We start from the raw sequence: 7,500 nt of genomic DNA, 5'->3' as shown, positions 1-7,500 counted from the left end.
GTCTTCCGGGCGCCGGGGTAGACCTGGTCTTCCGGGAGCCGGGGTAGACCTGGAATTCCGGGCGCCGGGGTAGGCCTGTTCTCCTGGAGCCGGGGTAGACCTGGTCTTCCGGGAGCCGGGGTAGACCTGGAATTCCGGGCGCCGGGGTAGGCCTGTTCCCCTGGAGCCGGGGTAGACCTGGTCTTCCGGGAGCCGGGGTAGACCTGGTCTTCCGGGAGCCGGGGTAGACCTGGAATTCCGGGCGCCGGGGTAGGCCTGTTCCCCTGGAGCCGGGGTAGACCTGGTGTTCCGGGAGCCGGGGTAGACCTGGTGTTCCGAGCGCCGGGGTAGACTTGGTGCACGGAAGCCTCGGGGTAGACCTGGTCTTCCGGGCGCCGGGGTAGACCTGGAATTCCGGGCGCCGGGGTAGGCCTGTTCCCCTGGAGCCGGGGTAGACCTGGTGTTCCGGGAGCCGGGGTAGACCTGGTGTTCCGAGCGCCGGGGTAGACTTGGTGCACGGAAGCCTCGGGGTAGACCTGGTCTTCCGGGCGCCGGGGTAGACCTGGAATTCCGGGCGCCGGGGTAGGCCTGTTCCCCTGGAGCCGGGGTAGACCTGGTCTTCCGGGAGCCGGGGTAGACCTGGTGTTCCGAGCGCCGGGGTAGACTTGGTGCACGGAAGCCTCGGGGTAGACCTGGTCTTCCGGGCGCCGGGGTAGACCTGGAATTCCGGGCGCCGGGGTAGGCCTGTTCCCCTGGAGCCGGGGTAGACCTGGTGTTCCGGGCGCCGGGGTAGACCTGGTGCACGGAAGCCTCGGGGTAGACCTGGTCTTCCGGGCGCCGGGGTAGACCTGGTGCACGGAAGCCTCGGGGTAGACCTGGTCTTCCGGGCGCCGGGGTAGACCTGGTCTTCCGGGAGCCGGGGTAGACCTGGAATTCCGGGCGCCGGGGTAGGCCTGTTCTCCTGGAGCCGGGGTAGACCTGGTCTTCCGGGAGCCGGGGTAGACCTGGAATTCCGGGCGCCGGGGTAGGCCTGTTCCCCTGGAGCCGGGGTAGACCTGGTGTTCCGGGAGCCGGGGTAGACCTGGTGCACGGAAGCCTCGGGGTAGACCTGGTCTTCCGGGAGCCGGGGTAGACCTGTCGTCCTACTCCGGGCCCGGCCTCCGGCCGCCCGGCTGCTGCGGCAGACCTGTCGCCCTGGTGTCCCGGGCGGACCTGCTGTCCCGCGCACGACCCACCCTCCGGCCGCCCGGCGCCGGTCTAGAGAGGGAAGGAGCCGGCCGTTGGGAGCCGGCAGCGCTCCCGCCTCCTCCGTGCCCAAAGCGACAGCGGCCCGGCTCCTGCCTCCGTCTCCGGATCCCTCACTGCCTTCAGCCGCTCGACCCCCCTCCCCCCCACCCCGCTGCCGTCCTGCCCCGGGCTCGGACGGGGCCAGGCCGGGCTGGAGCGTCAAGGAAAGAAGGCCGTCAAAGCAGAAGGCTGGGCGAGAGCCGAAGAGAAGGCTTCTCGGCAAAGGGGCCGCCTCTGCCGCGGGCCCCGGCCCTGCTGGCCGAAGGACCCGCCTTCCTCGGTGTCGGCCCGCTCCTGGCCCTCCCGCCGCTGCGGGTGTGCGAACCGGCCGAGGAGAGAGCGGGCGGGGGACGGCGACGGGGGTGGGGAAAGTAGTCTGCGAGCGGCGCCGGGGAGTCTGATGGGGCAGGGCGGGGCGCCCCCAACCGTCGATGGGCGGAGGCGGGGAAAGTCTTCAGGCGGGGCGCCCCCAACCGTCGATGGGCGGGCTCTGAGGGGGCGGCGTCGGATTGCGAGTGTGTGGAGCCGGCGTGTGTGTCACCGTGCCCCTCTCTCTCTGTCTCTCTCTCCCTCCCTTCCCCCCCCCGCCCCCCCGTCCCTCCCTCCCTCCCTCGCTTCCCTTGCGCGCTGGCCCCACTGAAATTCCGTTCGGCCGGGTAGGGCTGCGCGGCACCCCGGGCGGAGGGGGCTGCTGACGCTGCTTCGACGGCAGGCTGACGCAGGCTGCCTGTCAGCTTCGTCTGGGATCGCTCTGGGTACCAGAGGGAAAGAAATAAAGTTCGCCAAGAAAATTCCTTTTCCGGATCAGTTTCTTGCGCCGAGGGAACAGAAGAGTCGTTCTCTTCGAGAAGGGAGGAAAGGGGAAGCGCGGGAAATGAAACCCGAACCCCAAACCAGACCAAGGGGAACCAAGCCACAAAAAACAAAGGGATAACCCCGTAACTCCTAAAACAAACCCAGAAAACTCGAACCAAAAGTCCCGCAACGCACATTCCCCCACCCCCCACAAAAACCCACACCGAGCCCCCCCGCTCGCGCCCGCCCCCCCCACCCCCACCAGGCAAAAAAAGGTAAAGCCGGCCATTGAGAAACGCTCTACTACCCGGGTATGGGGAAATACCTCTTGCCATGGCCCCGGAATAGACTTTTCCTCCGGGCGCCGGGGTAGACCCGTTGTCCGGCCCCCCGGGCTACACCTGGTATCCCGGAGCCGGGGTAGACCTTGTACCCGGCGGCCGGGGTAGACCTGGTATCCCGGAGCCGGGGTAGACCTTGTACCCGGCGGCCGGGGTAGACCTGGTATCCCGGAGACGGGGTAGACCTTGTACCCGGCGGCCGGGGTAGACCTGGTATCCAGGAGCCGGGGTAGACCTTGTACCCGGCGGCCGGGGTAGACCTGGTATCCAGGAGACGTGGTATACCTTGTACCCGGCGGCCGGGGTAGACCTGGTATCCCGGAGCCGGGGTAGACCTTGTACCCGGCGGCCGGGGTAGACCTGGTATCCAGGAGCCGGGGTAGACCTTGTACCCGGCGGCCGGGGTAGACCTGGTATCCAGGAGACGGGGTAGACCTTGTACCCGGCGGCCGGGGTAGACCTGGTATCCAGGAGCCGGGGTAGACCTTGTACCCGGCGGCCGGGGTAGACCTGGTATCCCGGAGCCGGGGTAGACCTTGTACCCGGCGGCCGGGGTAGACCTGGTATCCAGGAGACGGGGTAGACCTTGTACCCGGCGGCCGGGGTAGACCTGGTATCCCGGAGACGGGGTAGACCTTGTACCCGGCGGCCGGGGTAGACCTGGTATCCCGGAGCCGGGGTAGACCTTGTACCCGGCGGCCGGGGTAGACCTGGTATCCCGGAGACGGGGTAGACCTTGTACCCGGCGGCCGGGGTAGACCTGGTATCCCGTAGACGGGGTAGACCTTGTACCCGGCGGCCGGAGTAGACCTGGTATCCAGGAGCCGGGGTAGACCTTGTACCCGGCGGCCGGGGTAGACCTGGTATCCAGGAGGCGGGGTAGACCTTGTACCCGGCGGCCGGGGTAGACCTGGTATCCAGGAGACGGGGTAGACCTTGTACCCGGCGGCCGGGGTAGACCTGGTATCCAGGAGACGGGGTAGACCTTGTACCCGGCGGCCGGGGTAGACCTGGTATCCCGGAGACGGGGTAGACCTTGTACCCGGCGGCCGGGGTAGACCTGGTATCCAGGAGCCGGGGTAGACCTTGTACCCGGCGGCCGGGGTAGACCTGGTATCCAGGAGCCGGGGTAGACCTTGTACCCGGCGGCCGGGGTAGACCTGGTATCCAGGAGACGGGGTAGACCTTGTACCCGGCGGCCGGGGTAGACCTGGTATCCCGGAGCCGGGGTAGACCTTGTACCCGGCGGCCGGGGTAGCCCTGGTATCCCGGAGACGGGGTAGACCTTGTACCCGGCGGCCGGGGTAGACCTGGTATCCCGGAGCCGGGGTAGACCTTGTACCCGGCGGCCGGGGTAGACCTGGTATCCCGGAGACGGGGTAGACCTTGTACCCGGCGGCCGGGGTAGACCTGGTATCCCGGAGCCGGGGTAGACCTTGTACCCGGCGGCCGGGGTAGACCTGGTATCCCGGAGACGGGGTAGACCTTGTACCCGGCGGCCGGGGTAGACCTGGTACCCCGGAGACGGGGTAGACCTTGTACCCGGCGGCCGGGGTAGACCTGGTATCCAGGAGACGGGGTAGACCTTGTACCCGGCGGCCGGGGTAGACCTGGTATCCCGGAGCCGGGGTAGACCTTGTACCCGGCGGCCGGGGTAGACCTTGTACCCGGCGGCCGGGGTAGACCTGGTATCCCGGAGACGGGGTAGACCTTGTACCCGGCGGCCGTGGTAGACCTGGTATCCAGGAGACGGGGTAGACCTTGTACCCGGCGGCCGGGGTAGACCTGGTATCCCGGAGCCGGGGTAGACCTTGTACCCGGCGGCCGGGGTAGACCTGGTATCCCGGAGCCGGGGTAGACCTTGTACCCGGCGGCCGGGGTAGACCTGGTATCCCGGAGCCGGGGTAGACCTTGTACCCGGCGGCCGGGGTAGACCTGGTATCCCGGAGACGGGGTAGACCTTGTACCCGGCGGCCGGGGTAGACCTGGTATCCAGGAGCCGGGGTAGACCTTGTACCCGGCGGCCGGGGTAGACCTGGTATCCAGGAGCCGGGGTAGACCTTGTACCCGGCGGCCGGGGTAGACCTGGTATCCAGGAGACGGGGTAGACCTTGTACCCGGCGGCCGGGGTAGACCTGGTATCCCGGAGACGGGGTAGACCTTGTACCCGGCGGCCGGGGTAGACCTGGTATCCCGGAGACGGGGTAGACCTTGTACCCGGCGGCCGGGGTAGACCTGGTATCCAGGAGCCGGGGTAGACCTTGTACCCGGCGGCCGGGGTAGACCTGGTATCCAGGAGCCGGGGTAGACCTTGTACCCGGCGGCCGGGGTAGACCTGGTATCCCGGAGACGGGGTAGACCTTGTACCCGGCGGCCGGGGTAGACCTGGTATCCCGGAGCCGGGGTAGACCTGGTCTCCGTCCGCCCGGGTAGACCTGGTGTCGCGGCCGCCTGCGGAAGTTCACCAAGGGGTCGCTGTTCCAGGCTGCCTCCGGCTATGTCGACGTAGCGGTCGGCCTGCGCTGGCGCACCCTCCCGGTCGACTTCCACTCGTCTCCTTGGAGGCGTCGGCGGCCTTGGACTTATCTTTCCGTATATTGGGAGCGAGGTGACGGGCCGCGTCCCCGCAGGTTTCCAGGGTGCCTGCGTCGCAAGGCGGAGGATAGGGCGGCCGCGCCGCGCGGTCGTCGGGGCAGAGCGAGTGCCGCCTAGGCCGGGTGAGCCGCGTGGCTTGGTCCCGGTTCCCGTCCTGCCCAGGGCGCTCTTTCGGGGGGAGAGCTGCCCGAGAAGCCAGAGAGAAGAGAATGGGCAGTGTGAAGGGCCACCAGAGAGAGAGCCGAGAGCCGAGAGAGACGGCCCGAAAGACCGTGTCGAGAAGCCGCTCGCTGGCCGCAGCGAGGCGGTGAGAAGCCCCGCGTGTGTGTTGCTCCGCTCCGGTCGGCTGCCGTGCCGGCCCGGTTGAAGGGGGGGCGGCCCCCCTGGGACGATCGGTGGCAGGTGAGGCGGCGGCGCCTCGTCCCTTTTCCGCCTGGCCTTAAGCCGGGGCCCGCTCCGGCAGGCATTTTTCCGGCAGCCGGTCCGGTGGCAGTGGCCGGCAGCCGGGGGTCGACGCGGCCGGGCTTTTTTTTTCCCCGGCCCTCGCCCGAGAGCCTCCTCCCCGAGCAAGGCCCGGCCAGCCCGCCGCGGTGGCGGCGCCCGGTTCCCCCGCTCCCGACCTGTTTGCCAGCGTGTCCGTGTCGGAAGGGCAGCGGTGGGGCGCGCGGCCTGGCCTCGGCATTCGCCGCGTGGCCGGAGGGGCTCGGTGACGGCGGTCGCCCGATGAGCCGTGGAGCCGGGGTGGCGGCACCCCGTCCCACCGGCGCGTGCTGTTGAAGTCACCCCCTTCCTCGGCCTTAAGCCGGGGACCCGCCTTGCGGGCGGGCTGTTTTTTTCGCGGGCAGAGAGGGGCCGGCCGCGGTGGCCGGCCCGCCCTAGCACGGACCGAAGCCCCCGGCAGAGAGCAACCCCCGGAAGGTCGCGGGCGAGGCGGCGGCGCCTCGCCCTTCCTCGGTCGTGGCGACCGAGCCCGCTTCTGCCCCGGGTGGTCCGTTGCTATTTTTTCAAGGGCGTGTGCGGGTGCTGTGGGGGGCCCCGCCCGCCCGGCCTCCGATGGCCTTTTCCTCTCGCGGCCCTAAGCCGCGGCACCGAGAAGCGTGCGGGCCCACGAAAGCCGAGGTTGTGTGGAGCCGGGGGGCCGAGCGAGCCCCGAGCCGAGCGATGCCGGTGGGTTTCGAAGGGGGGGGGGCAGCGAGAAGGCGGCGCGCGCCTCGCCCCCCCCCGGGCCCCCGGCGCCCGTGGTTAGCACGGGTCCTTGTGGGCCGCGCACGCCATGTGCCTTTTTTTTTTTTTTTTTTTTTTCCGTTGATCGGTGCCGTACCCCGGCTTTTCCGAAGGGGAGAGAAAGAGAGGCCGAGAGAGAGAGAGAGAGAGAGAGCGCGCCAGCCGCGGGGCGGGCGAAAGCCGGTGGCACCTTTCTCGAACGCTCGGACGGGTTCCCTGGGCAGAAAAGGGTGAAGGCCATCCCCACCCCGGCCCGGCGGTCCCGTCCTTCCGTCGTCCGGCCAGGAGAGCCGTTGTCCGCGGGCGGGTGGCGGCACCCCCCCGGTCTACCCTGTGCCGGGACCGATCCGCGAGCGGATCGGTCCGGGGACGCGTGTCCCCGCTCGCACGCGCGCGGAGCCCCCAAGCCCGTCCGCTCTCGGCCCAGCCGCACCCGTGGCGGCGCCGGCCGGTGGGGCGTGCGCCTTGGTGGGCTGCCGTGGGGCCGTGGTGTGCGTTGCACGCTTTCGGCCGGGCGGTTCCGCGGCTGCTGGGGCTTTGCCTCTGCGCTCCGCTGCCTCCTCTGCCCTCGTGCAGCCGCGTCCGCCCCGATCGATGAGGCTTTTCGGGTCGCGTCGGAGAGGGCCCCCGGCCGGCCGGGCTTTCTTCCGGGGCTTCTCTGTCATGGGGAAGCCCACGGCGGGGGTCCGGTGTTCGGGCCGGGCGGTCTCTTCTCCGATTCGCTCCCCGTCGCAGGCGAGGTGTCGCCCCTCCCGCTGCCGAGGAAGGGCGTCTTGACCGTCCCAGCTGTGTGATGGCCGCGTGGCCCCGCGAGCCTACAGGTGTCCTTCGAAAGCACGCGAGGTTTGCCGGTGCCGGCCTTTGGTCCCGGTTTAGCGCCCCGTGGGTGCCGGCCGCGAGCAGCGCCGGGCGGCGGTGCGGCTGGAGCCGAGCCGCGAGGAGGCGAAAAGTCGCCGTGTCGAAGCGCAAAGGAAAGGCGAAAGCCCGATATGAGAGAGAGAGAGAGAGAGGGGTGTGCGCGGCCGGGGGAAAAGAGCCCGAGCCGCCCGTGCGCGCGCGGGCGCGCACCGCACGGCGCTCCTTTGCCGTTCCGCCGCCTGCTGCAGAGCGAGCCGCCCCGGCTCGAAGGGGCCCCGGTGTCCGGGCCGCGCCCGCCTCGTCGGGTCGCTGTCTCCTCTAGCACGTCCGGTTGCTTTCCGTGTGGCCCGGTGGGGGGACGCGCCGCGGCGGGTTTCGCTCTCCCGAGCGGCCCCGCTCGGCCCAACCTCGCCGGCGGCCG

This window comes from Lonchura striata, chromosome 21 (assembly GCF_046129695.1).
Source record: "Lonchura striata isolate bLonStr1 chromosome 21, bLonStr1.mat, whole genome shotgun sequence".
Taxonomy (NCBI): domain Eukaryota; kingdom Metazoa; phylum Chordata; class Aves; order Passeriformes; family Estrildidae; genus Lonchura; species Lonchura striata.
The sequence above is the reverse complement of the archived record's forward strand: the minus strand, read 5'-3'. Positions refer to the sequence as shown.